Source organism: Natator depressus, chromosome 7 (genome assembly GCF_965152275.1).
Source record: "Natator depressus isolate rNatDep1 chromosome 7, rNatDep2.hap1, whole genome shotgun sequence".
Lineage (NCBI taxonomy): Eukaryota > Metazoa > Chordata > Testudines > Cheloniidae > Natator > Natator depressus.
The window spans coordinates 26,733,774-26,761,390 of record NC_134240.1 but is presented as its reverse complement, the minus strand read 5'-3'; the positions used below and the strand labels follow the sequence as shown (position 1 = coordinate 26,761,390).

At 38.3% G+C, this 27,617-nt stretch overlaps 2 long non-coding RNA genes across 4 annotated transcripts in view; one reads left to right on the top strand and one right to left on the bottom strand.

Annotated features, from left to right (window-relative positions):
- LOC141990504 (uncharacterized) overlaps positions 1-3,478 on the bottom strand; it is a 61,991-nt gene extending 58,513 nt beyond the window's left edge. The window contains exons 1-2 of the long non-coding RNA XR_012640198.1: positions 3,417-3,478; positions 2,636-2,712 (exon numbers count right to left, since the gene is read on the bottom strand). This is a non-coding gene — a long non-coding RNA (uncharacterized LOC141990504). The remainder of the gene's footprint in view (positions 1-2,635; positions 2,713-3,416) is intronic.
- Positions 1,336-27,617, top strand: part of LOC141990503 (uncharacterized) — a 69,420-nt gene continuing 43,138 nt past the window's right edge. For 2 of the 3 annotated variants that reach the window (XR_012640196.1, XR_012640195.1), the window contains exons 1-2: positions 1,336-1,531; positions 11,309-11,369. This is a non-coding gene — a long non-coding RNA (uncharacterized LOC141990503). The remainder of the gene's footprint in view (positions 1,532-11,308; positions 11,370-27,617) is intronic. The other variant, XR_012640197.1, reaches the window with a different exon arrangement.

The following is a 27,617-nucleotide window of genomic DNA, read 5'->3' as shown; positions in this document are numbered from 1 at the left end:
CGAGCTTCAGGAGATGGCTTGCAGTAATTGCAAGAAAATGTTACATTTACATATTATATTGTAAATTAAATAGTAATACTTTGATACCACAAACAATGCATTCTAATTCTATGGCTTGTTCTCATAACTTGCACTTAGTTTTAAAAAAGCACTTCAGGAGTAAATTCATACTCCATGACAATCCAAACAAACTGGGAAATAGTTCCATACGTTAGCTGAGTAAACCACTCTATTCAATTTCCTAATTGGTGATAATATATGCATTGTAGAAATCATCAATCTTTTTTGTTTCAAACTACTACCTATAATTTCTAATGTATAGATATCTTGTCCGGTTAAAATGTTTTCACCTTGGCTTTGAATACTTATTGAAATCCACCTACTGTAAAATACAGGCTAAAATATCCTAGCAAAAGTCTAACAGAAATATACAATCAAATAATAAAGAGCAAAGTCCAGTTAAAAGTCCAATAAGATAATTTACTGAAAGCTGCAGAGTAACAATATAGAGTGTTTTCCTGAAATTCAACAAAGGCTTCTCATATGATAAATCACTGAAAACTATGTAGTTTATCTTAAGGATTTTTCAGTATGCTCCATCACAGAACAAGATGCAACAAACCCCTTTGATGCAAGCTCTCTGGTTTTTAAATCATGGTTGATGTTTCTCTAGTCCTGTTTCCGCTAAGGTGATGTTGCTTAATCAATGTGCAGCTATGTACAGCTGACATCATTTTTCTATCATCGTAGTGTTTCCCAGAATGTAAGTAAACTTGCAGCTGTTTTAAAGATGCTAATTTAAAAATAATAATATTCTGTCATATTGACTCATTTTAGGTCCATATAGTAATGGGTAAACATCACAAAGTTCAGAGGTCTGGTTTGGATTCTAATCTGAATGTTATTTGCTGATTTATGAAAGCATTCATATCAAATCTTGAATCCGTTTGAACAGGCTGTAATGGCTGTTGCTTTCATGAACCTCAGACTATGACCCATGAAGTTCACAAACATATGCTTCCATCAGGTCTCAGAGTGAATGAATTCAGGGGCAGAGTCACTATTGTGTAGGTTCAGGATTAGCTAATCTCTATTTTAGTAGCTAGGGAGCCTGTAGCAACTGTGTATTTTGAAATATGGCCCATACATGCTAACACAGCGTTGCGAAGGAACTCATAATAAATCCTAGCACAGTGTTGCTAGGGAACCCTTCATAAAGTCTAGCCCAGTGTAGCTATGGTTACAGAACATTTCTGCTCTGCACCCACGTCTTTACCTAAATAGCTACAACAGGGAGTGGGAATGTTTCCATGCCCCTGTTTCCCTACTGAGTTTGTATTTGTGCTCTGCTTTCTCCCACCCCCTCCCCTTTTATGAATTGAGGGGGAGAAATCCAGACCATGCAGCATGGTAAAAAGCCTTTTAGAAGGAAAAATGGCTGCCTGGTATCTCCTAAAGTTTGAGGAGGGGGCCACCCAGTATTAGCATAGAGCAAGGGGCAGGGCATGGAGCATCCCTGAAGATTTCAAAGGTAAGGCAGAGCAAAGAGATCCACTGCTTAAAGTTAAGCATACGCTTAAGTACTTTGTTGGATAAGTGCATAATTCATATAAAGAGAGAAATGTATAGTATTCTAAATGTTTATTTTCCTTGTGTTCTCTTCCAGGTTTGAATTTATTTTAGATTATAAAGAATCTAAAGAATGGAGCCATGCTTTTTTTCTCACTCTATCTAAACAGATTTTTTAAATGACCTATTATTATTTTTTAAATTCTGACAAGTTTAGGGGAAAATATTTAACATTGTAAGATTATCATCCTGGTCTAGGTAATATTCTGATGCCTAGAATGCATCAATATCTTGTTATGAAAAATTACCCTAAGGCACTACCTGTGCCATAATAAAATAATAACAGTGAAGTCAAAAAGAAATAGAGTATATAAAATAGCAACAGCATATGATACCAATTATGTAACAGCCAAAAATAATACTTTTTGGCATGCTGTCCTCAAACTATGTACTGTTAGTGCTGCTTAGAAATAGGCAGTTTTCTATGTACACTTAGAAATATTTCTATTTAAGAACTATTAGGAAAATATTTTGGAATTACAATGTTTGAGCATGTGGAATGAGTTACCTCCCACAATTATGTGAACTACTGTATTGCAGAGCTACATTAGCTTCCCTGTAGCTAATGAACCATGTCATTAATTACAGACATGAAAAATAAAAATTACGCCAAGGCAAACCAAATGTTTACAATAAATAAAAGGGTCAAGAACTACAAAGTAGCCATTTGATTCTAAACCAATTGTGCTTAATTTTTACCCTCATTATTCTCAAATTTAATTTGAAGCAGATTAACCTGATTTTATATGTCAAATATGACAACTATATATGTGCCCGCAATGAAAATTCTCTCAAAGGTTACGATCACTCAAAGACTTCCAACAAAAGTGTGAAGTACTTTAACGAACTGTTTATTACACTCCTGGCTTGCTCTCACTCTGTGATCTTATTGGATATAGCTAAGAAATTAAGTTTTGAAATATTTCCCTTTGACTCATTGAGAAAATGACCTTAAATTATAAATGAAGCATTATTAAATTGGTGAACAGTAGCCACAGTTGCCCACCTGATATGTGAAGAGGCTCACCACCCCAAAAGAGCTGATTCTGCCTGAAATGCAGTAATGTGCCAGAGCTCTGGGACCTGCAAAGGAAGCATAGCTGCTGCATAAACCTTGAAGATGGTGGAGTGTCTGATCCCTGCAGTTCCCAGCTGCTCTGCAAGCCATGGCAGAAGGGAAAAGGATCCTGTCCATCCCTCCTCACTCTCTTTGTCTCGGCTAGAACTGAGAACTATAGGGTTAGTTGTGTCTATTGTGCAAGGACTGCCATCGTGTCCCACTGACTTAAATGGGCGTTGTAAGCAGTGCATTCAGCACTTTGCATGATTAAGCCCCTATTATCTTGTTAGGCTGTGGCATATCACAGGCCCAGATCCTAGAACATCAGAGAATGCTGAAGAAGTCCATCATTGTTAAGTTTGATTAGATTTGTTGGGATGGATGGTATCCAAGAAATGCCTGTAAGTGCATTAGACAAAGACTGAATGGATCCCAAATGAAGTCTTACTTTCCCCCAACATTAATGGCGGCTGCTGTTCAAAAGCCACAGCATCTGTTATGTCCACAGGAAAGTAAGCCTGCCTTATAGAGCAAATGTCCATTTCCTTTTGTCATGTTTCACAGCATAAACATAGAGAAGTTAGATAAAAAAAATACTGTTGCTGGAAGGTGGCAACATAACACTACATTATTTCCTAAAATTCAGAATGTTAACACACAAGAACCCAGAGACAGAGAGAGAGGATGGAGGCTGCTTCATAAAGCAGAAAAGTAAAATGCACCTTACCTTACTCTAGCTGGCTGCCTGCTGACTATCTGCTTCTAGGCCTAGGTCACACACTTCCCTACAGAACTCCCTGCAAGCAGGACCAGGAAAAAACCTTGAGCATTTAAAGTGACAGCTTACAATTTTAGTACACCACACTTCCTCAGTACAGGTGTAATGATGCTCCAGAGTTCTCACTCAGTATGTTTTCGCCCTGTGTCACAGGAGGACAAGTGAGAATAATGGCCTCCATTTGAATATAACATTATTCTTTTCCTTCTAGACAATTGAGGAAAATTCTCCCACATCAAGCTTGCTGTGGATCTGTGTAGCTAAGAAATAGATGAGCATTCGGTACTGCATGCTGAGTGTGCCACTGTTCATTCACTTTCAGCTCTATTAGTTGACTGTTTATACAGAAAGTGGATTCAATAGAAAAAGATCACATCGTTGTTAAAAGGCATATGTTTTTCCTTACTCCGCCCATTGTATAGCCCTTTTCATGGCATTACTGAAGAACAGTCTATATGACAGACTGTATGTGTATGTTTCAGATGAGAACAGGTTACTTGATTATTGTTTGAGGTACCTGGCAGATTGCTTATTTCAACAGAGAGAGACTTTGCATTGACATCAACATGCTTTGGATCAGGCCCTTTGGACTGTTACATTAGGCAGTCAGGTTTGAAAATACTGACCTTTATGTCGGTCTGTTTTTAAGTAATTACTTTTAAACAGTAGAATGGTGTGGAAAAAATCTCATTACTGGTAAAATTTGTGTTAAAAATATTGTTTGTGAAATATTTTGCTTGTTCATGTCCCACGTTTAGGTGAAGATCAGGCCTGAGAAATTTAAGAGATTTAGCTTCTCTTGACTCATCGTGATGGATTGTCTTAATCATATGTTACATCACCTATGCTTATTTAATAATTTATATACATAGCACAATTTGGCACTCCATCTTCCCTCTTCTTTCCTCTGGAAACCACATTGCTACCTCTCCAAAAGCCAGACATAAAGTTAGACAGATATGCTGAACATATGGATACCAAGCAAGTGGTTTCCCCAATGAAAATAACCACATAAAAGCGCCTCAAACTTCCTCCTCTACAAATGTAACTTTTTAGTGGTTGGGATGATGGAGATAATAGAAGCAGATAAGCATCCCATCTCAATTTATTGCAGGGGATAAAAGCAGCCAAAATGATAAAATATGGCTGCTATCAAGAAACCAGAAAATGTCCTGGCTAGGGCTCCAAATTATTTTCATTTAGTTTCTATTCTATTCATGTCCATTTTACCAAAGTAAAAAGAAAAAGAAGAGGACTCAGTGAAAGGCAGTGACTTAAGTCGGCTTTGCTGGAATGTGAGAAAGTTCCTAAACTCCATATTAAAATCTACAACTGCCTTCAAAATATGTCACGGAGACGAGGAGGCTGTTTTTAATTAAATGGAAGTATCACCCACAAATAAAAGTATGTGTAATTAGAAAAAATTACAAATCTTTCATTCATTAGTCTTGGGATTGATTACATGGTAACTTTAAAGTGACAACTTTTACAGCTGTACTAGGCATTAGTGGTGAAATCCTGGATTCACTGAAATCAATGGCAAAATACCTTTTGACTTTATTTGAGCCAGGATTTCACCATAGAGCTCTGTCTTCTCTCCTTCTTACTTGATAACTGTACTGTGAAATAACTGGCAATTTTTTTCTGCATAAATCCAGATCAAAACTCCAATTTTCTACTCAGATCTCAAGATTATTGTTCTATTTTCTGACACTTTTGGTTTGGTTTTGTTGTTGGGTGTTTTTTGAAGAGTTTGAAATTATTGTCCATACCATGACATGTTCTAGAGCTATATTGTCCATCCAGTTCTGTGGATGGAGAAGATAAAAATCCAACAGATGTGGAAGGTTATCAGGGCCAGTAACTGAAAGGGGGAAGTGCAGCCTCTGTGGCATTGGTAACCACTTTCACATGACCGAAAGAAAAACCCTTCTTTGGGCTCCACAGGGGTATCACATTCCACAGTTTTGGGGCGTGTGGGGTAGGAAAAGGATGTGGGCGGGTCCATGGTGTAGTTCCCACCACCCACCACATAATACTTCAGTTGATATATTAATGCTTATACTTTGAGGATTGATCCCATTTTATTGAATTTATGCTGGCACCTGCTCCTACAAGCTACTAACTGCCTTAATGCTTTGATTCACCAAAGCATTTAAGCACATGCTTAATTTTTAAGAAAGTGCTTAAGTCCATGTTGACTTCAATGGGACTTAAGCATGTGTTTAAAGTTAAGCATCTGCTTTGCTGAATAGGGAGAGACTTAATACGTACTAAAATGCTTTGCTGAATTGAGGCCTAAACTCCCATGGAACTCAATCCTGTGAGGTGAGATGTTCATTGGACTTTTTAACCCAGAGGTACATTTGGGGAACTTATTACCTCAAAGCAGGCCCTCTGCATAGTGCAGGATAAGATTGCTAATGTGTGTGGGAGAGGGATTTATGGTGCAAGTTAAGAGGCTCATAAGACTCTTCTGATAGAAGATGAATATTTGCACCTATTTATGGGAATTTATGCCTCTGAACATAAATGTTAATCTAGAAAACTGCATGAGATTAATGAAAACTCAAATGAAGAGAAGGAAAATGTAGAACAGAAAATTATAGATATATATTAAACTCTTACTTTGCATCATCATTTAATTCAAATGTATCTGCCAGTTGTATCATTTCAACTGCATAAATTAAAGATCATCCAGTGTTACACTGTCTAACCCACCTAATATTCTTAATGTCCAATATAAGAACATGATGAAAAGCAATGGTGATTGCATGCCTCCCTTCTCTTACACCAAACTTGAACCAGTTGCTTAATTTTCCACCAATTCATACAGCAGTGAGGGAGTCTTTGTACATAGTTTTTATAATTGCAATGATCTTATCATAATGCTTCCCTTAAAAACAAATCAAATGCCTTTTGAAGTCGATGAAAACATCAAACATCTTTAATTCCCATTCTTGCTTTTTTCCATCAGCTGTCGGAGGGTGAATATCTGATCAGTGCAGCTCCATCCTGTTCTGAAGCCACACTATTCCTCGACTTCTACTTCCTCTAAAACTAGCCTTTATTTGTTAAAAATTACTTTCTTCAAGATTTTTCCTGGTACTGACAGTAATGTTCACCTCTACAGTTATTCAGATCAGCAGGATCTCCTTTTTTCATCTGGTAACTCCTCTTCCTCCCAGACTTTCCTGTGTATTTTTTTCCAGTGCTTTGATATCACTTGTCCCACCATCTTTTTGCAGCTTAGCTGTTATATTGTCTATTCCTGCAGCTTTCCCGTTTTTATCTGCTTCACTGCATTTTTCATTTCTTCTTCTGATGGTGGTACAGTGCTGATATCCATTCTGCCTTGCAAACTGCCCTATTCATTTAGCATGTCTAGAATTATTGCATCTGGATGAACCAAAGGGTCCAGCAGTACAGCACTTTGTCAAAACGCTCCTTCCATACTTCCAGCACCTCTCTGGCATGTGTTGTCAGTTCACTTGCACTGTTGACTTGATAGTGTTTCTATACAACCTACCTTTTTGTATATTATTTTTGTATTCTGTTTCCTTGATGCCACATCTAGTTGTTGAGCCTCCTCTTTTCAAAACTTTTGCTTGTCCAATCTTTGTGATTTCTTTGCTGCTTTGAACAGTGCGTTTACTACTTCAGTTTTCCCAGCATTCTTAGCTTGTTTACATTTTTCCTGGAATGTTCTTGTTTTGTTGCTGGTTCAGATTTTCCTTCTTTGCTTACATGTTCCAATAACTCCTCCCCCCACTGTGTTTTGTTTCGCTTCCTTGAATATTTCACACCCAGTCTGTAAGTGAGATTCTTCATCACAAATTAATGGCCTGAAATGCCCTAAAAGTCCTACTTTGTAAGCCTCCTTAACAATAACCTTTAGTTTATCAAGATCGAAATTTGGTCTTGTTGCACCCATCTTTTATTTGGACTTTAACTTAATATTAATCTTTCCCATTAGTAGTTTATGATCGCCTGCACTTTTAATAACTCTCATATCCAACAGTGACTCTCATTGATAATAATGTGGCCAGTCTGGTTTTTGCTTTGACCATCCGGTGAATTCCACATAATTTTGAGTCTCATCTTCTTATTTGAGAGGGAAAAATAAGTTTTTAAAACTTCTGTTATCATAGCAGAGCCAACACAACTATGGGAGGATGAGGTAGATTATTCTCTGGCACATTTATTAATTAAATTTCGATTCCAGAAGCTTATTTTTTTATTGGTAATGACAAGAGACCTATAAAAACCACAGCTTGACTTTCAGATCCAGAGGGAGTTTGCACAGATAGCAGTTAGGATAAATATTATATAACTAGTTGACTGATTATTTTTGTTCTTGAAGATATTGAGAGAGAATAAACAGAACCCCACATTGCCATTTTTAGAGAGTCACTTTTCAGAGAACAGTATTACCGCACTTTGTTTGAGATTACGTCAAGAATCTATTTGTGATACTTCCATGAAATTCAAGATGGTGGGAACTAGCAAGACCTACCAAACATTGCCAGAAGGATTGTATATTGCTTCTTTACTGTTTCAATATGCCAGTTGTTTTTGCAGCTATGTGCAAACCCAGATCTGCCATGTGACTTCATGACGGGAACTAAAGATGTGTGTCAAATGACAAAACCATGATACTAGCTAAGACTAAGGATTTAAGTAACAAGCAATGGTTGAGGAAATTAGGGTTGTTCTCACTAGGAAAGAGGAGACTTTGTGGTGATCTAATTGATGTTTTTCAGTATATGAGGAGGACTGATAAAATTGATCTAGACAAACTTTTCCCACTGGCAAAAACACAAAAATAAGATGACATAATGCCCGGACTAGGAAATTAGGAGCAGATAGGAATTTAACACAAAACTACTGTATTCCACCCAAAGGGAAATACACATATTGAAAAGATTACAAGGAAGGACCAGGAGAGCTGGCAAAATCAATTTGTTCAAGAGATAGTTAAAGAAACTGCAGACAGAGATGATTGAAGGGCATGGGGAAAAACAGTACCCTGAAAATGAGGGAAAGGGCAAAGTGTTCCTTTGGTTTTCATGCACCTACAATTTCTTAATCTTTTGAAAAAACATAGACTGAGAAACATGGAAGCAGGAACTTGAGTACTGAGATATTCCAACTGGTTGGTTGAACTCTGAGATACCAACACTGAAATACATTTGTAACTATTTTCAGATGACAGGATTTCCCCCAACTTCCTCTGAAATTTAAACAGACCAGAGTTCCTGAAGATACGAGCAACATGTACCTTTCCTGGCCATCCCATGTTGATGTTGGTGAAACGTCCCTTGTGATCCACCAGTGCTTGCAGCACTATTGAAAAGTACCCCTTGTGGTTTATGTACTCGCCGGCTTGGTGCTCCGGTGCCAAGATAGGGATATGGGTTCCGTCTATGGCCCCACCACAGTTAGGGAATCCCACTGCAGCAAAGCCATCCACTATGACCTGCACATTTCCCAGGGTCACTACCCTTGATATCAGCAGATCTTTGATTGTGTTGGCTGCTTGCATCACAGCAGCCCCCACAGTAGATTTGCCCACTCCAAATTGATTCCTGACTGACCGGTAGCTGTCTGGCGTTGCAAACTTCCACAGGGCTTTTGCCACTCGCTTCTCAACTGTGAGGGCTGCTCTTATCTTGGTATTCTTGTGCCTCAGAGCAGGGGAAAGCAAGTAACAAAGTTCCATGAAAGTGCCCTTATGCATGCGAAAGTTTCGCAGCCACTGGGAATCGTCCCAGACCTGCAACACTATGCGGTCCCACCAGTCTGTGCTTGTTTCCCGAGCCCAGAATCAGCATTCCACCACATGAACCTGCCCCATTAGCACCATGATGCCCACATTGCCAGGGCCCGTGCTTTGAGAGAAGTCTGTGTCCATGTCCTCATCACTCTCGTCACCGCGCTGACATCGCCAACTCGCCCGGTTTTGCTTTGCCAGGTTCTGGTGCTGCATATACTGCTGGATAACGCGTGTGGTGTTTAATGTGCTCTTAGTTGCCAAAGTGATCTGAGCGGGCTCCATGCTTGCCGTGGTATGGCGTCTGCACAGAAAAAAGGCACGGAACGATTGTCTGCCGTTGCCCTGACGGAGGGAGGGGCGACTGACGACATGGCTTACAGATTTGGCTTATAGGGAATTAAAATCAACAAAGGGGGTGGCTTTGCGAGAAACAGACTGGCCCCTAAAGGATAGCACTCAAAACCTCAAGGATAGAACTCAAAACTGGGTTTAGCAGGCCATTGATTTCACGGAGGGAGGGAGGAGAAAATGAATACAAAACAAATCTGGTCTATTTCTTGTTTTGAGCCACTTCATCTATCTTTATACAGCTTGCTGGCAGCAGACTGTGCAGTACGACCACTAGCCATCGTCATCTCCTGGGTGCTTGGCAGAAGACGGTGCAGTATGACTGCTGGCCATCATCTTCTGCTGGCTGCAGATTAAAAGACAGTGCACTGCCGGTAGGACTCAGTCGCCATGAGACGAAACTTAAAAGGGAAATGACCTGGCTGAGTCACTCCCATGTTTGCCCAGGCGCCCTGACCTCATCGAGGTCGGTTAAAAGAGAACCCAGGACTACGTCAATGACGGCTACCAGTCATGCTGCACTGTCTGCTGCCAAAAGGCAATAAACTGCTGCTGTGTAGGAATGCAGTACCGCGTCTGCCAGCACCCAGGAGACATGCGGTGACGGTTAGCTGAGCGGGCTCCATGCTTGCCGTGGTATGGCGTCTGCACAGGTAACTCAAGAAAAAAGGGGCAAAACGATTGTCTGCCCTTGCTTTCACAGAAGGAGGGAGGGAAGGGGGGCCTGACGATATGTACCCAGAGCCACCCACGACAATGTTTTAGCCCCATTAGGCACTGGGATTTCTACCCAGAATTCAAATGGGCGGTGGAGACTGCGGGAACTGTGGGATAGCTACCCACAGTGCAACTCTCCGGAAGTCAACGGTTGCCTCGGTACTGTGGACGCACTCCGCCGACTACATGCACTTAGAGCATTTGTGTGGGGACACACACAATCGACTGTATAAAAACACTCTACAAAACCGACTTCTATAAATTCTACCTATACCCTACGGGTATGTCTACACTGCAATTACAAACTCACAGCTGCAATTACAATTACAAACTGTGGGTTGGGACCCCAAAGTGAGTCACAAGCCCATTTTAATGGGGTTGCCAGGGCTGGCTTAGATTTGCTGGGGCCCAGGGCCAAAGCCAAAACCTAAGCCTGAGCCCCACCACCCAGGGCCAAAGCCCCAAGGTCATCAGCCCTGGGTGGTGGGGCTCAGGTTACTGACTCCCTGCCTGGGGCTGAAGCCCTCAGGCTTTGGCCCTGGGGTGGTGAGGCTCGGGCTTCAGCTTTGGCCCTCCCACCCGGGATGGTGGGGCTCAGTTGGCTCGGTCCCCCCTCCTGGGGTCGTGTAGTAATTTTTGTTGTCAGAAGGGGGTTGCGGTGCAATGAATTTTGAGAACCCTTGCCCTAAGGTATACCCGTTGGCTTCAGTTGTCTTTGGATCATGCCCTACCCTCCTATCTCCTCATTCAGGACATATATATATGAGCCAATCAGCCCAAAAGCCATTCAGCGGTATCCACAGGCAACAATGTCTTTCAGCAATTTGGCTTTTACTTGCACGAAAAAATACTGTCCCATAATAGAGACATTTAACTTGAGATCAAGGATGAGAAGTATTGCATTTTCTTTGCTTCAGGAAGGTGAAATATTTGCCTACACCCCTAATTTTCCCTTTAGAGATGGACCAAATTGTAAGTCACTACACCTATCTTTCAACAGATCTTTAAACTGTTGGGACTACAGTTTTTCTCATCATTGCCAGAAAGGCTGCTTTCAGAAGGTAAGAGCTGAAAATTCTTGCTGTGTCATCTGAACACTATTGTCTATCTTTGTGATGTTATTTTTTAGGAAGCAACCATCTGGGAATGGAGGCGAAATTAATATTATTGGCCTCTGAATTTAAATTGTGATTGTGATAAAGGATCTATTTTTTCCATTTTATTTTTTTTCTAGCATTTTTGGCTAAACTTGTTATACACTAGGGGCTAGCTTTAGAAAAGTATTTAGGTTCCTACAGATGCAGAGAGGCACCTAGTAGGATTTACAAAAGTGGCTAAATCCCACTGACTCCAATGACACTTGCTTAAAGTTATGCGCATGTGTTAGTGTTTTGGTGTCTGTTGAGTACTATGAATATTCACAAAGGCACTTAGGGGCCTAACCCCCAGACTTAGGTACCTAAGTCCTGTTTGTAGGCACCACTGTGACCCACAAAACTGCAGCTTGGGCGCCACCTAAACTCACTTGGCACCTACATTTTTGCAGTAAAAAAATTGCACTGGACTATAGCATCATTCTCACTCTTTCTCTGGCCTAATTAATATTTAATTATTTAATTAAAGTGGAATGCCTTCAATCGGAGTGATTTCAGGAGACCCACATCAGAATATCCTGTAGTCCAGTGGTTAGGACATTCCTGTTCTAATCGCTTTTCCTCTCATCAAGCAGCTTAAATACGGGGTTTAAGATTACAAGCTATTGGCCCTCTCACTCTTTCCTATGTCTTTGCCTCTCATTCACCTTAACTGTCACTGAATGAGAAACACACACAAATTTTTATAAACCAAAATACTGTCTTTTGAAAAAAGACTTCTCTGTAGATGACAGAAAACTTTATATAGATGTTAGTGGGTTTAAAACTGTCCTCTGATAGATAGTGTACTGAACACTAACATAAGGATAATTAACCTTTGGAACAGATTACCCACGGATGTGGCAAATTCTTCATCACTTTACATCAAAGTTGGATATCTTTCTAAAAGATATTCCATCCCAAGATGTTGGGCTAGTTGCAGGAACCACTGAATGAAATCTGTGGCCTATGGTATGCAAAAGGCCAGACTAAATGATCATAATGGTCCCTTCTGGTCTTAAAATTTATGAAGTTATACTATTTTTTGGCAGTAGAAAAAGATACCCTGGACAATATGAATAAAATATGGAGGCTGATGCAGCTTTTCCTTTACAGAAACAAAAAAAAATGTATTTGAAATATTCAAGCTGTTCAAGAAAAAACTTTCTTATGCTCAAATAAATTGGTTAGTTTCTAAGGTGCCACAAGTACTCCTTTTCTTTTTGAAAAAACTTTCTGTGCTTCTTGAAATGCATATTTTGCATGTATTGTTCCAATACAAACCCAAACACACAAGTGGAAGTGTCAGCCTGTGGGCTGTTGAGTACTATGAATATTTCCAACATGTTCCAACTCAGTTAAGGCTCAGGAGGCTCTGCGATAGCACAGCAGACAATTAAAGTGGGCTACCAGGATTTAAGAGAGATTTATAACCAGTGTAAAGAAAGTTTATCAATTAATTATTCTCCCCTTATTCAACCCTCAATTTAATATCATGGTGATTTTTGCTAGGAATATAATCAGCTGTTGTTTATTTATGGTATATTGCATTTTTATAGCAATGTGATCTAGGGTTCAGTTTACAATTTTCACATTAACTTAAAAAAAGGCTGTAAGCTTTAGGACTTTTTTCTGCAACTGCTACAAAAGGATATCGTCCTACTTTCACTATAACCAGTAGGACTTTTGCTATTGCCTATAATGGGAGCAGGATTGGATCCTTGGCTTTCATTTCCTCCTTTTTGTATATTTTTTTGATCAAAAGATTTTTTTGGTTATCTAATCTGAAGTGCACTTCCCCATCCATTAGCTGAGATATTTTAAAGATCTGAGGTTTTAGTTTTTGTTTTTTTTATCTCACCATGTTGTTCCTCATTATTTACTGCTCTTTGAGATTGAGTATTATTTGAAAGCTTGGAAATCTTGCTTTCAGTACCAACATCCAAGTAGTTTCTATAAATAAAAAAGCTGGAGTCACTTAAAATAGTTTCAAAGACTCCCCCACATGATGTTAAATTGAATGGTCTGTAGTTTTCTGGTATTAATCTATGATTTTATTTTAAATAGTAGTATTATGTTGCCACTTTTTTTAGTCTTCTGGATCACTCCTGAAATGCATAAGGTTATACAAATAAATGATAAATCTTAAGAATGCTAAAGTTTCTCTAATTTCTGCTTACTTTCATTAGCTCTTTGGAATATATTGTCTTGTTTTCAGACCTTATCAACTTTAAAAACTTTTAACCCTTAAATAGCTAATATCACTGTTTCCTGAAATATCTTAATTCTTAAGAAAAGGCAGAATGTTTACAACTATATATTGTTCCAAGGAGTATAGAGAGGAATAACTCTTAAAGGTAGGAGTTACATCTAAACAGAAGAAATTATAATAGCAATCTGCTCTTCGCAGGGAAATTAGCATATTGTAGGACTCAATAAACTGATAGCAACGCACACATGTTGAGTGGCAGTTTGATATCACACTCAGTCCTGAATGTTGCAGCCAAAGTGAATATTGGATTCATGCAATGTAAGATAATACAGATATTGCAGGACTGCTTATGCATCAACTTCCTTTCCTTGAATGACAGACTTGGCTGTCTTTTTTCTGTCACAGTGGTTTCCTTGAATTAACAGAAATATTCTGAACTCTACAAAGAAAATCAAACCCTTTTCTGGGAACTGAATTCTTCGACATCCCATCTCTGCTCATGAGGGCATTTCCATTCCATCTGATGATGGACAATATATGCCACCCAAGAGTACAGGTACTTAGGAATAGATGACATTATTGTCTGAAGCAATGACGTCCTTGCTATAAATATTGCCTTATAGATACAGTGCCCATTGGTACCTAATCCCATATACCCGTACTCACCCAAAGAGTCCTTTCTCATGTGAGAAGTCCCATCAAAGTCAGTGGTACAGCTCATGTGAATAAGGATTGATTTCATGAGCGTTTGCAGAACTGAGTCTTTGGTAAGATACAATAACATTGTAGTCCCTTGGTGTTTGATGTACCTCCAGACACTGTACAATGAGGTTTTGAGGGGTACCCACAAGCAGCTAGGCAGATTTTCCAGATGAAAGTTGAGTCTAAATATGTGATTCCTCTCAATCCACAATTTTAAATCTACCCTTTGAAATAACGATACTTTCCTCTAAACTGTTGTCATACACAAACATCTCAGAACCAGCAATGATATTTCCATTAGACACAGACCCAGCTCAGATGCCAGAACAGAATCTGAAACAGCTCCTTCTCATTCCTGCTTGTTCATTACTCTGCATACAAGGCATGAGCTCTTAGTATCCCCAGAATCATCTACTTTGCTACATGCATTCCACAATCCTAGTCACTATCAGATGAAAATGAATTTTTTCTTTTTTTCCCTTCATTTTCTTCTTTGTCTGAATATTTCCTGTTCTGACTTCTCCTCCTGCTCTTGTTTTACAATTACTCATCTGGCTTTCGTTCGTCTTTAGCTCTCTCTTCCTTGGTAGTTTTCTGCCTCTATCCTTTTTCTTTGGACAATTCTAGATCAATCCAACATATTCTTTCCCTCTTTTTAATGAAGGTAATACAGCAATTCATTTTCGAATCAATCTGGTATACATTGTTTTGATGACAGTACATTTTTAGTTAAAATGCATATTTTTAGTAGAGCTTGGTGAAAAATGCAAGAAAATATTCTTGAATGGTCATTGGAATAAAATCCAATTCATTTGAGTATTTGCAACCCTTTCATTTACTTCCTGCAAGCATTCAGACAATTGAATTTTTGTATGCAGTGAGATTTATGGAAAGAGTAAAAGTTGTGAATATGTATTTGCATGACTATTTATGTTAGAAGTCTTTATGTGGCCATCCTGGAAGCCCCTTGTGGGTTTGGGATAGTCCGTCAGGGATAGTAATAATAGCTTGTGACTAAGGTTACCAATTAGAGCATTGCAAATAGTGAATTTGAAGTATATGTAATGGCAAATCATTTTTCAGCAATCCCAAGGCTGAAATATGTTCACAGTACACCACCGATGGATAATTTTAAATAATGGTCATATTTCTAAAATTTTAGTAGGGTCACAGATAATTTTCTAACAAAAAGGGACTAATTCCATCAAGTAAATTGTTTGCTGAGTGTAGTTTGCCACATTCTATCTTTAACGTTCTGCCAGTTTCTGATACTGTATATAATTCATTTGTACAGAAGGAATTTGCATTCACTTATCTTTTAGGTTTTTTCTCCACTTCTCTTTATGTCTGTCTCCAAGGAATGATCATCTGTTTGTATTGTTGGTTTAGTACTTTTCTTGTCATTCTTCTATTCTCCCACTGAGAATGTCTCTCTCCCAGTAAAGACCATCAAATAAGCAGAACACATAACAAAACACATAGTTGAGCAAATCAGATGCCTACCTAGGAATTTTGTTAAACTTAAATTTATACAAGTATGTTTGAGAAAGTAAATATATATATATATATATATATATATATATATATATATATATAGCAGAGTGTTCTCCCTTCCCTGGCCAACAACACATTATACAACTTAAGAAATATTGTTCTTAACATGGCAATTAAAAAGAAATTCTATTTTTGAATAATGTTAAAGTTCAGCCATCAAACCACAGAAGCCAGGGTATTCAAATTTAAGGTTAACAATCCACATAGCTCATACCACTATGACTTCTTTTTTTCACAGTAGCAAGAGTTATGGGTGGTGTGCCAGGGGCTCTGTGGCTTTTGTTGGTTTGTGTAGTAATTTTACCATGACTGAAACATAATTTTTTAAATACCCTTTTATTTGGAGGATTCATCATCATCTTTTCATTTGAAATTTGACAGTATTGACTGAAATCCAAATATTGTAACAAAACAAAGGATCTGGTACTGCTATGTAACAATGTAATATGCCAATGTATCTTTTATTCATTAACTTTATATGCGACTTGTACAAACACTCACTCAAAGAGATGGATGGATAGATAGATAGATAGATAGATATAGATATGAAATCTGCTTTTCCCAATCCTCTTTAGCGAACCTCGATAAAGTCTACTTGGAATCTCAGCCCATATGCTTGTGGGAATGAACAAGCTCTAATCAAGTTGTTCTCCCACCAGAAGCATCTCTCTGGGAAGCAGATTGGAGTGGGCAGAGGGTAGGCAGAGGCATCATTCATAAGGTCAGTCAATTCGTTTTGAATTACTTTGCTGCAGGTAATGGTCCACAGCTTCTTTATGAACTACTCAATGTAGGTGCTCATGCATGACATCATCGTATTTCTCAAAGAGCTGTACCATACTGAGGAAATTACCATTATGTTCAGTGAACAACTTATCCAATGAGCCCCAGAAAGCCAAATTATTCTTTTTAAGGAAGAAGATTATTGAGATCAGATGCTCGAGCATGTTCCTCCAATGCTGGGTTTCTACATTAATAATGTGCTGGTTTTCTGCATCTGTACATTTATTCAGCTCGAGTCTGGACTCCATCTCCATCCATTTGGAGTAGGTCATAAAATGGCTGGATGGCTTTTCATGTTGCTTCAGAGCATCAGCTAAGTTATGCCAATAATTGTACCCGGAAAGTGCAAACAACGATTTGGCATTCTCGTCAAATATTTTGCAGTTGATTTCGAGTAAACTAGCTAATGCCGATTCAGTTTCTCACCATACTCAAGCAATCTTTCGCAATGTGACTTTGAGAAGTGTCGCTTCTTATTTACTGGAAACGTCATATCCTCAATTTTGCCCAGCCCATTCAAAAGTGTACAATCAATATCAGCAGAGTTTAGGATTGCTGGCCATAAAGCAGGATTTGATGTATCGATTTGTGATGTGCAGTTTTTCTCACTGATGTTTCTGTCCTCATGCAAAGCTGACTCTTCTTTATTTTTTCTCCCCTTTTCATGTAAACCAGATTGTTCTTTGCAATTACTCTCCTTTTTCATGTGAGCCACATTCTTCTTTATCATCACTCTCTTTATGCCACCAGGAAAATTGAATGATCCTTCATCACTTTCCTCACATTTCCATTCCTTATCTTCAGGTAAATCTGCTAATTCCTTAATAATAGGACTTCAATAATTTATGCTTCACTCCTCAATGTCTTCTGCTCTGGGACGATTACTTCTGCCTAAAGTCTGGTCTAGGTTGTTCTGTTTCAGATATTTTTCCATCAAATTTGCCCCTTGCTGCAAACTAGATTGCAATTGAGCTTTTCACTTCCTATACTGCATCTTTTATTTTCTTTGGGGGAAAACAGACAATATTAGGGAGAGCAAAACTCTATGTTCTGCAGTCTTAGAAAGTCATCAAACATGTTAAGCATGGCAAAAGAAGTAACAGTATTTCTTTTATATTGTTGTATGGATAAGGGTTTGATAGATATCTCTGGCATCTCATTAAATATGTCCTTTAACACACTCTTCAAGTCTTAAAACACAAGTACACTTCCATAATTACACAGTAAAACAAGGTTCACAATATTGCAGCTGGGCTCTCACTTCACTTCACTTCATTTCTATATCTCACTGACTGACTAGTGATGCCCTGCCCTTTATATACCCATCAGGGCAGGGCTGACAACATTCTAGAAGGTTGAAGGAAAATGTAGTGCTCAGAAAGTCTGGAAGGTTCCACAAGATTCTACAAAGGTCCAGAATGTTCTAGGAGGTTCGTGAAAAATGAATCTACATATGGAATACCTGAAACATTTTACTTCAAACATTCTCTTTTTCCTTTTGTTGCTAACGATAAAACCAGCACCCTGAGTCTGGAACCCCCCCCCCCCAAATCCCAGCACTCCAGTCAGTCCCCTGGGTCGCCTGCCCCTAAATCCAGCCCAGAGCAGAAGCTCCCATGCAAATACTGTGTGGAGCAGTTGCAAAGGCATCTTTTTGTGGAAGGCTCACCATTTCATCCTGAGACACATCATTTGTTCTCCACTCCCGATATTTAGATTTGCTGGGTGGCTGGCAAAAACATTCTTCCAAATCAACACTGGAAGGAGGGCAGCTTAATCACCTGACAACAGCTAAGAGAGAGGCTGTAATTCTCTAATTTGGAACTAGGTGCCAAAGGATTTTGTCAAGCTGTGTAAATTGTATTGCCACTTACATGGGATTCCACCAAAACAGAAAGATGACTATGAGAGAGGATAGATTTTTCCTAGTGGGTTTTGGATCCATTAATGATAAAAATACACTATACTTCTCAGTTCTACAGGAGTTTAGAGGAGCTGCTGGAAGTACCAGAAGAACCAAGAGAAGAAAGAGAAATGGTGTGTTTGATTCTGTGTATTCTTCCTCTCAGTCCGGTCATTAAACTGTCCACTAAGGCACTAGATTTTAAAAAATAAATATTTTAAGTGTCACAGAACATGCTGGGCCCTTTAAGAATGGATGGTGCTAACCCAGCCATTATTGAGGCTCAGCCCGGTTAGGAGATGGAATGCTGGGAGAGTGAGTCTGGAGGGCTCCTGGGAATTGTAGTCCCAAGGGTCAGATGACTTGTAACACCAAAGCATTACAAGAGGCTGCTTGAGCTATTCAACATCCAACAATTTATATTGGTAGCATTACAGAGTTACAGCCCAGTCTTGCAATTTGGCACATGTGGGCAAATACCCATTGACTTTGAGAGGGCTCTGTGTGGGCATAGGAGTCCACATGCATGGAGTCCATTTTCTTAGCTTCTAATGTTCTTAAATTGTGGATCAAAACAAGAAATTGAGTTATTATGATAGCAAATTACAGTAGAATATGATAGGAAAATTCATGTTGGAAATTATAACATTGACATATTAGGTACATAAAAAATACAAGGAATGCCAACTTGAGAGTGAAAGACATTCTGTTCCTAGCCTTATCTTTGAATATGTGCATGTACAGTACTTTAGAATCATTAGTTTACTCAGATGTGTATGAAAGAAAAAGTTTATCCTACAAAACAGTATAGGCCCAATTATGCTCTCACTTACATCAGTTTTACATTGGCATAACTCCATTAATTGCAATGGAGTGTAAATTAGAGCAGAATGAAGCCCTTTACTTACAATGGTGCTACTGCAGTATTTTGAATCTGTAGACTACTGTAGGTTTCTTTTATAGGGTTGACATGATTTTAGGAAAATAAAGCATTATGCAGGTTGCGATGTCCTGGAGATGGTATATTATCTCTTGGCATCGTAATGGTCATGGGTCATTTAAAGCCCCAAGTTGTGTACCAAAGAATAAGTGAGGAAATCACCAGACATAGTTTCACCACTGCTGAGATAATCTTTAGGGAGAATGGATAACTGTAGTGGTACAGTGCTGTTCACTCTCTGTCTGACTTCACATTAAGTCTGATTTGCTTGCTTTGGCTTTCTTGACTGTTAAATTCATACTGGCAGAGTCACTTTGACTTAGTGAGACATCTGTTTCCTGAATCTGCTCCTTGCTGTCCTATGTCGAGAGTGATATTGCATTGTTTCTTCTTCCTGTTTGCTGACTGTGTTTGCATATAGTGTTGTGCCAAGGTAAGTTACAATCTTTCCATTGTTCACTATTTTATTACTAAAGTAGCAAATAGTTATGCGGCCAGCATCTGTTTCAAGTTGAGTGTTTTGCCTGAGTAAGGGCAGCAAGTTTTTTCTATTTTTTTAAATTGCTATCAGATGCATGTTATCTTTGAAATGGGTCATTCAGATCTCAACCCTACCTTTCCTTCCCTATCGAAAGTCCATTGACATTAGACACTTTCGTCTTCTATTGCCATAGAGAAATCTGAGATTTTAACTCTCTGTAGCACTTTTCTAGTTTTATATGTCCTCCAGTGTCCAGAATTTGTTTTAGCTTAGCTATTTGCCATTTTTAGCAGGACTTTTGGCACATTTCATCCCCTCTAGTTCCTCTGTCTCATATTTTCATTTTTTAGATTTAAGAAGTCAGTTCACCTGTTGCATAGAAAAAACCTGAGGGAGAGGTTTGTCTCCACAGGGCCCAGGGTGATAATGCTTCAGAGGCTGATGAGCCCCACCTCTTCCCAATAGAAACAAGATACATCCACAGATCTGGGTGTCAAGATGCCTCTGAGGCTGTAGGGGATTGAGTTATACATTGAGTAATTTCTGCTACAGATTGTATTTGTCATTGTTTAATGTTATTGTTAGCTTAAAAAAAGTAATTTCAATGCATTACAATACTTGCAAACTATAACTGGTAATACCAGATGATAATATTTTGGCAGGAGTAGCAGCTTCTTCCCTATGCCTTTGGAAACATATTTTTATTGAATGGCTTTCCTAAAAGTTAAATGAACTTTTTAAAACATTCATGTGGTCTTTCCATACCCAAAATGGAAAATTATATATTTTCACACTCTGTGACTTTTATATCAGATCGGCAGGAAACACCAAAATTAAACAGAAAAGAAACAGAATTTTCATGAGAGCATACAGTGTCTTCCTATGTAACATGCAAGGTCAACTCTGCCTTACAAAATATTAAGTGACCGTGATGACAAGTAAGCCTCAGAAATGGGAAGGTGTTCAGAAAGTTCAGAGGAAATAAAGTCATAACAGTTGCATATACCACAATGTGTTTGGTTTCAGTTTTGGTCCAAGATTTAAATAGTTTGTATTTTGTTCAGGTTGGTTGGTTCATGTGGCATAAATACTCATATTGCAGCTAGTACATACATGTTAGAAGCAGCTTTCAGGGCTGAAGATTTTGAAAACATTGAAAGACAAAAGATACAAGTATATAATCTGTTTAATTTGTGGATCAAATTATTCATCCAGTATTTGGTTTCATAATGATCCTGCAAACACAATGCCCAGTTTTTGGGATATGAGCATTTGTACAACTGTTTCTGTGTATCCGTAGCTCTGCAGTTGAACTCGCAAATTACAGAAAATAAGAATTAATTAAATCTAAATGTTCTGCAAGTCGCTCAGGATTAATATGCTTGGTTACTCCAGTAATATTATTTTAATTTTATTTAATCTTTTTTCTCAATGCAGTATACAACACTGGTCTTCTAGAAGAGATTTTCTCTTGATATATCTTAGTAGAGAATGGATAATATTTATATTGTGCCTTAGGGTTTTAAGGTGTAAATTTTAGTAGTTTCATCCATAATCTTTTATATACTGTGGGATAAAAAGGGGTGTTTTAAGTTGTTCAGCACCAAGTAATTTTCTCCAAAATGACTAAAATTTTATAAACTAGAGAAACAAGAAATGGTAGGGGCCAAATCCTAAAAATTGTCTCTTAATGCCAAAGCTGGGATGTGACTCCCACTATTTTAGTAGTATCTCTTTCATTTCATGAACATGCAATCTGCTTAATGAATATGCAGCAGAGTTATGAATTGTTTTTGACATTGTGAGGAAAATTCTCAGACGTCTTTAAAGACAGAATTTTAACTCTTTCTTCTATTCAGCTCATTTTCTGAAATATCCCTTTAGTTCCATCGACAGCTGTTGAAATTCTGTTTCAAATGAGTCACAACACATGTATTTCCTATATATATGTCTTTCCACTCTTAAAATAGTCTTTTTTAAACTTAAAAGACTCTTAGAGAGACTTTAAATGGTCATCAAAGAAGGTATTGTCTTTTCTTTTTACCAGTACTTGGAGAGGTTCTTCTTGTTTTCCTAAGTTTTGTAAGTAATTGCATAAGCATTGACAGATAACTAATTAATTTCCCAAATAATAAAACTATTTTATACTGTTAGCATCTTACATTAGTAAACTTTTATAGCATCAAATGATCCTGCTATAGTTGTACATAAAACATCTTACTATTTACATAACAGTGGTATCAGGAAGTTTTTAGTATCAGGTATCAGGAAGGCTTCCATTTAAATTCAAAATATTTGCAAATATACATCTCAAAAGAAGCTTATATCACCTTAAACATTTGAGAAACAACAAAGGTTTTCACCTTTAAGTGGAAATACTAGTTGGAAGTCTTCTGTAAAACATTTTCCAACCATAAATTTTCTCCTTAGAGTTTAAAGAATGAAGACTTTAGATTGTTTCCAAAAGAAATAAATAAGAATATTTCTAGAGATCTTTGTGTGTGTTTAAAAAGAGTGTTTTTCTTTTTGTGAAGAGGAGGGGTAACTAAGGCCCACTTTTATGACTTTATAGAACTGATAGCACAACCCTAAGCATCACCCCTTTTTGATCCTGGATAGAGAGCACTCTTACACAGCCAGGTCTCTTTATCAAACATAAATATCCCAGCAAGTGTGGTTCTTGCAATAAAGATCATATCTATACTAGAACTTGTCACAGGTTTGAATTTGAATTTCATGGGAAATATTAACATTTCAAAATTTGTGTTTATTCCAAATTGGAATTAAAGCAAATATTTTCAAATTTTCCAACAAAATGAAAATTGCAAAAAACAATAATTTTGAAACTTTTCCGTTTGGAACAATTCAAACATTTCATTTAGAAATTTATTTTATTTTCTGATTTTTCTTTTTAAAATTATTTTAACATTATTTTCATGATGTTGGTAGTTGTACTACTTACAATGACATGCCATTATGCACTACTATGACTGACAATAATAGTCAAAATAGTCTCTTTTTAAATTGATTTTATTTTTTACAATCATTAAAGGCAGCTTCTACTTTGTACTGATTGAAACATCTTATTTTCTAGATCAAAGTATCTCTTGCTTGTCTGGTAAGGAAATAGTTTGACACTTTCGGTATGTCCACACTGTGTTGAAAAACTCATGGTACCGAGTCTCAGAGCTTGGGTCAGCTGACTCAGGCTTTCAGGGTTCAGGCTGCAGAGCTAAAAATAGCAATTGGGGCTGTGGCTCCAGCTTGAACTCGAATGTCTACACTGCAATTTTATAGCCCGCTGTCTCAGCCCCATAAGCCCAAATCAACTGACCCGGACCAGCTGCAACCTTGCCACAGGTCTTTTATTCATAGAATCATAGAAGATTAGGGTTGGAAGAGACCTCAGCACGTCATCTAGTCCAACCCCCTGCTCAAAGCAGGACCAATCCCCAACTAAATCATCCCAGCCAGGGCTCTGTCAAGCTGGGCCTTAAAAACCTCTAAGGATGGAGATTCCACCACCTCCCTAGGTAACCCATTCAAGTGCTTCACCACCCTCCTAGTGAAATAGTGTTTCCTAATATCCAACCTAAACCTCCCGCACTGCAACTTGAGACCATTGCTCCTTGTTCTGTCATCTGCCACCACTGAGAACAGCTGAGCTCCATCCTCTTTGGAACCACCCTTCGGCTAGTTGAAGGCTGCTATCAAATCCCCCCTCACTCTTCTCTTCTGCAGTCTAAATAAGCCCAGTTCCCTTAGCCTCTCCTCGTAAGTCATGTGCCTCAGCCCCCTAATCCTTTTCCCTCCACTGGACTCTCTCCAATTTGTCCACATCCTTTCTGGGCGGGGGGGAGGAAGGGGGAACTGGACACAATACTCCCGATGTGGCCTCACCAGTGCAGTGTAAATATACCCTTTCACTTTTAATAACAAAATAAGATAAGCATTCAATGTAGTAGTTACAGGAGCAGCTATTTTTAGTACTCTTGCATTAGCCTGGAATAATTTTTTTCAAGGATATTTTGTTAGAAGCTACTTGACTTGATGTAAAGAATTTTAAGCTTATATTTGCCTTTTCGTTAAAATATTTAGTCATATAAAAAGACTTCCCCATGGACAGTAGCCATGTGTCGGGTATTAATCTTTTTTTTTAACCATGTCAGCTGACTGGGGCCAGAAGACATAGACTAGTATCTTACTAAACTTCTGTGTGTCACAACTTTAATTTCAGTCTTCTGAAGAAGTCAGTAACAAAAAAGGTATATGGTACTAAAAATAATCCAGTATGGAGACATGTATAGAAGCTGTATAGAGCTGACTACCAGATATTTTATCAAAGCAGCGTCCCTCTTCATCCTAAATGCATTATTGCTACTCTGTAAAATTTTGACATCAAAGAAAGAGACTCAAGGTTCCATTGCAAACTTTGTAAAGGTGATCTCTGGGCATTGCTTGTACAATAATTCAGTAGTATCCTGTATATAATTTTGCTGACTATAAGAAGGCTGTCTCCTACCTATAGTACCATCTGAACAAAGCTGGCTTTGTTTTGAGTTGGTATAAAGCATTATGCTGCTGATTGGCCACAAATATTTCGACAGCTATAATGGAAATATTAGTTCCAATATACTATAATGTTGCCTGTTGTTTACAAATACCATATTCCCTTCCCAATGTGTTTGTGCACATTTCCAATCAGCAATAATAATGGGGGTTACATAGGTAGTTTTAATCTCTGCAATATGGGGTGGTATCACATCATTTGATGAAGCCCCAAGATGCCGTTGCCTCTGCACAATAACACTGCTATGCCATTAGTTTATAAATGTACAGAGATATACTAATTGCTTTTAGTAATCCAAAACCTGAAACCCTAAATCAGATTAACTTTAATCTCCGGTAAATGTGGGGTTCCTATAACATTTAAACTGTGGGCAGATTACTGCCTTGGGCACTCTCAGATCTGATGGAGAGAGGGTGGCACATAGGGGCCTTATTACAGCTGCAGCCACCCTTACTTTGCCTCCCCCTACCCTTTTGGACAGCAAGTGCCTGTGGGAGCACTAACCAGGAGCAGGTTCTACATGCTGCATCAAGATTCTGGCTAGTACTTGCTCCTTGTACATTCCTCCCACCTGCCTTGCACTCCCATATCCAGGCTGGCCCCATTACATTTTAGGAGAGAGAGAGATGATTTTAGGCAGGGGAAAACAAAAGACAAAAGTCATGGGTAAATTTCTCTATGGTGAGATCTATGAAACTGTGCAATCACCTGCAAAAGGGCAATTTAATGCCCTTTTACTTTAATCCTTTACAAGTGACTGAACAAAGTACAGGGGACTACACTCCATGGAACAATCATGCACAGGCACAGGTGTGAACTAGATGACCTCATGAGCCTTTTCATCTGTAGCTGATTTTATCCTGTCAAATACAGATATCCCCTGTTTAAATGCACAGCAAATAACTTTGGAATTTAGTTGAATTTCCTGATCTAAGTGGGACTCCACCATTGATTTTAAAGGGTCTGGAGATTGTGTGACCTTTAGTTGAACTTTTGTTCATTTTATGGTTAGAGACTATTTACTTGCAGACAAATCTGTTAACCTCAGACTTATCTGTTTTAGATGCAAATCTGTTTGGATTTTTTCAAGCACTTGACTATACACACCATGACATGAATGTTTTCCCTATTTTAGTATGATAATCAATTTTACCCATGACAACAATGGCATTTCCCTGGTCTGCATTTATAGTCCAAATGCTTTTAAAGTTAAGAATTTAATTTCACTTTGGGAGCAAGTGGATTTTGTGGTAAATATAATTAAAACTCTAGAACATTTAGTTCTAACAACCTTTTGTGGAGCCAGGGGTATGTATTTGGTAAATATAGCCACGCTATTGCTGCTATAGTCTTTTCTTTACACAGGAAATAAGATTGACGTTTTGTTTTGTTTAAAATGCTGAAGCAACATGTCATGTTTTAAATTGCATCGTTTTTTTTTAAAATAGGCTAATATCGTGCTCATTATCAAAGTTCAAAAAGAGCATTTTGAAGTGTAATAAGGTCTCACTGGTCTTAAGATACATTACTAACTTTAAAACCACTGACTGCCCCTGAGAGCAATGAGTTTAACATTGCAAAATGTGTGGAAAGTTGACAAAGTCTTTTGATATCTTATAGTAGAATATTTCAGCTAATAGTTCTTTACTTGAAAGTACCTTTTCATACCAATGGTTGCAAGTGCATTGCTGCATCTCTGTAAGTCTGATATCCATGAAAAGACAACCAAGATCTGTTTCTTATTGTGCATTAAAGAGGATTCTCTGGGAATTATTGAATAACTCCACAGTATGCTCTAAATCAGTTTTATGGATGACAAGGGAGATGTCATCTCTGTTGCATCTGTACATAGTATCTTCTTGAATGACTTTGGTATACTGCATTCTACATCTTTTTTCAGATAGGAAGCACAGCTTTAAAAAGCCCTGTAAATTGGCAAATACCAGGATTTTCAATCCGGAGTTTTGGGAATCAGTGTAATGAGTCTGATTAAAGAAAAGAAGAACCGTCTTCTGCTTCAGAAGCGTAACAAGGTTCTGTTTTTTAATGCTGAATATGCTTTATCATTTAAATTCTTCAGGTCTCAGTCTCAGAGTGAATAATATTCAAAGCTGCTACAAATTGGTTTGTCCTTCCGTAAAGGTCAGAACAGCTGGCCAGACAGTGGAGACAAACTTTTATTATATTTTGGTGTTTAGATTTACTTCATTCTGTGTTTATCTCTTTTGTACTTGTAACTAGAAATGGGCAAACCCTTTCAGATCAAGATCCAAACTCCCTCTCTCTCTGAGAGAGGCCAACATGAGAGTCTCAGTTGGCTATAATCTGCAAAACAAAAACAATAAAAATCAGAGCTAATCATGCAGTCTTTACACCAGTGGACTATACAAGGACTAAAGAAGTTGGTCTTTAGACTTGGCAGCTGATGCCCTTATCTTGAGATTGAGTATCTAATGGTGCATCCCTATTGCCCCACATGTAGTCAGTTGCAGGATTGGAGCCATAGTTGTTATCCATGGGATGCACAAGACATGAAAATTAGTCACAAGCCCAGTAGTCACAAGCCATGGTTTAGGATAACCAGGTATGCCTTTGCAGAGCACTATGGGGCAAACCTGTGTCGGTTCTTTGGTTGATCAGGTGATTCTGTCTCTATCTGAGAAAAGACACTGGAAGTCCACAATGAATACTTTGTCTAATTGTGCTTGAGGCACTGTGTAAAACACATTACTACAGCCTTTTGTATAGCTAGTACAGGAGGCCTAACTGAGAAAAGCGGAAGTTGTTATTCCATAGGACTGAGTAGAATAACTTTCAGACTTTACTAATTTACTGTAAACATTCTCCTTCTCAAAAAAAATAAGTAGAGCAGTCAAGCAGAGAAATAAAGGGACAAAGAGAGAAAAAAAAGGAGTCTTATATGTATTGCTGTTACAGCTGGATAGCGTCACAGACAAGCAGAGATCAGATCAGCTGCATAACATTTTGACACACATTTTTAAATACAGAAGGGACAGTCATGTGTCAGGCA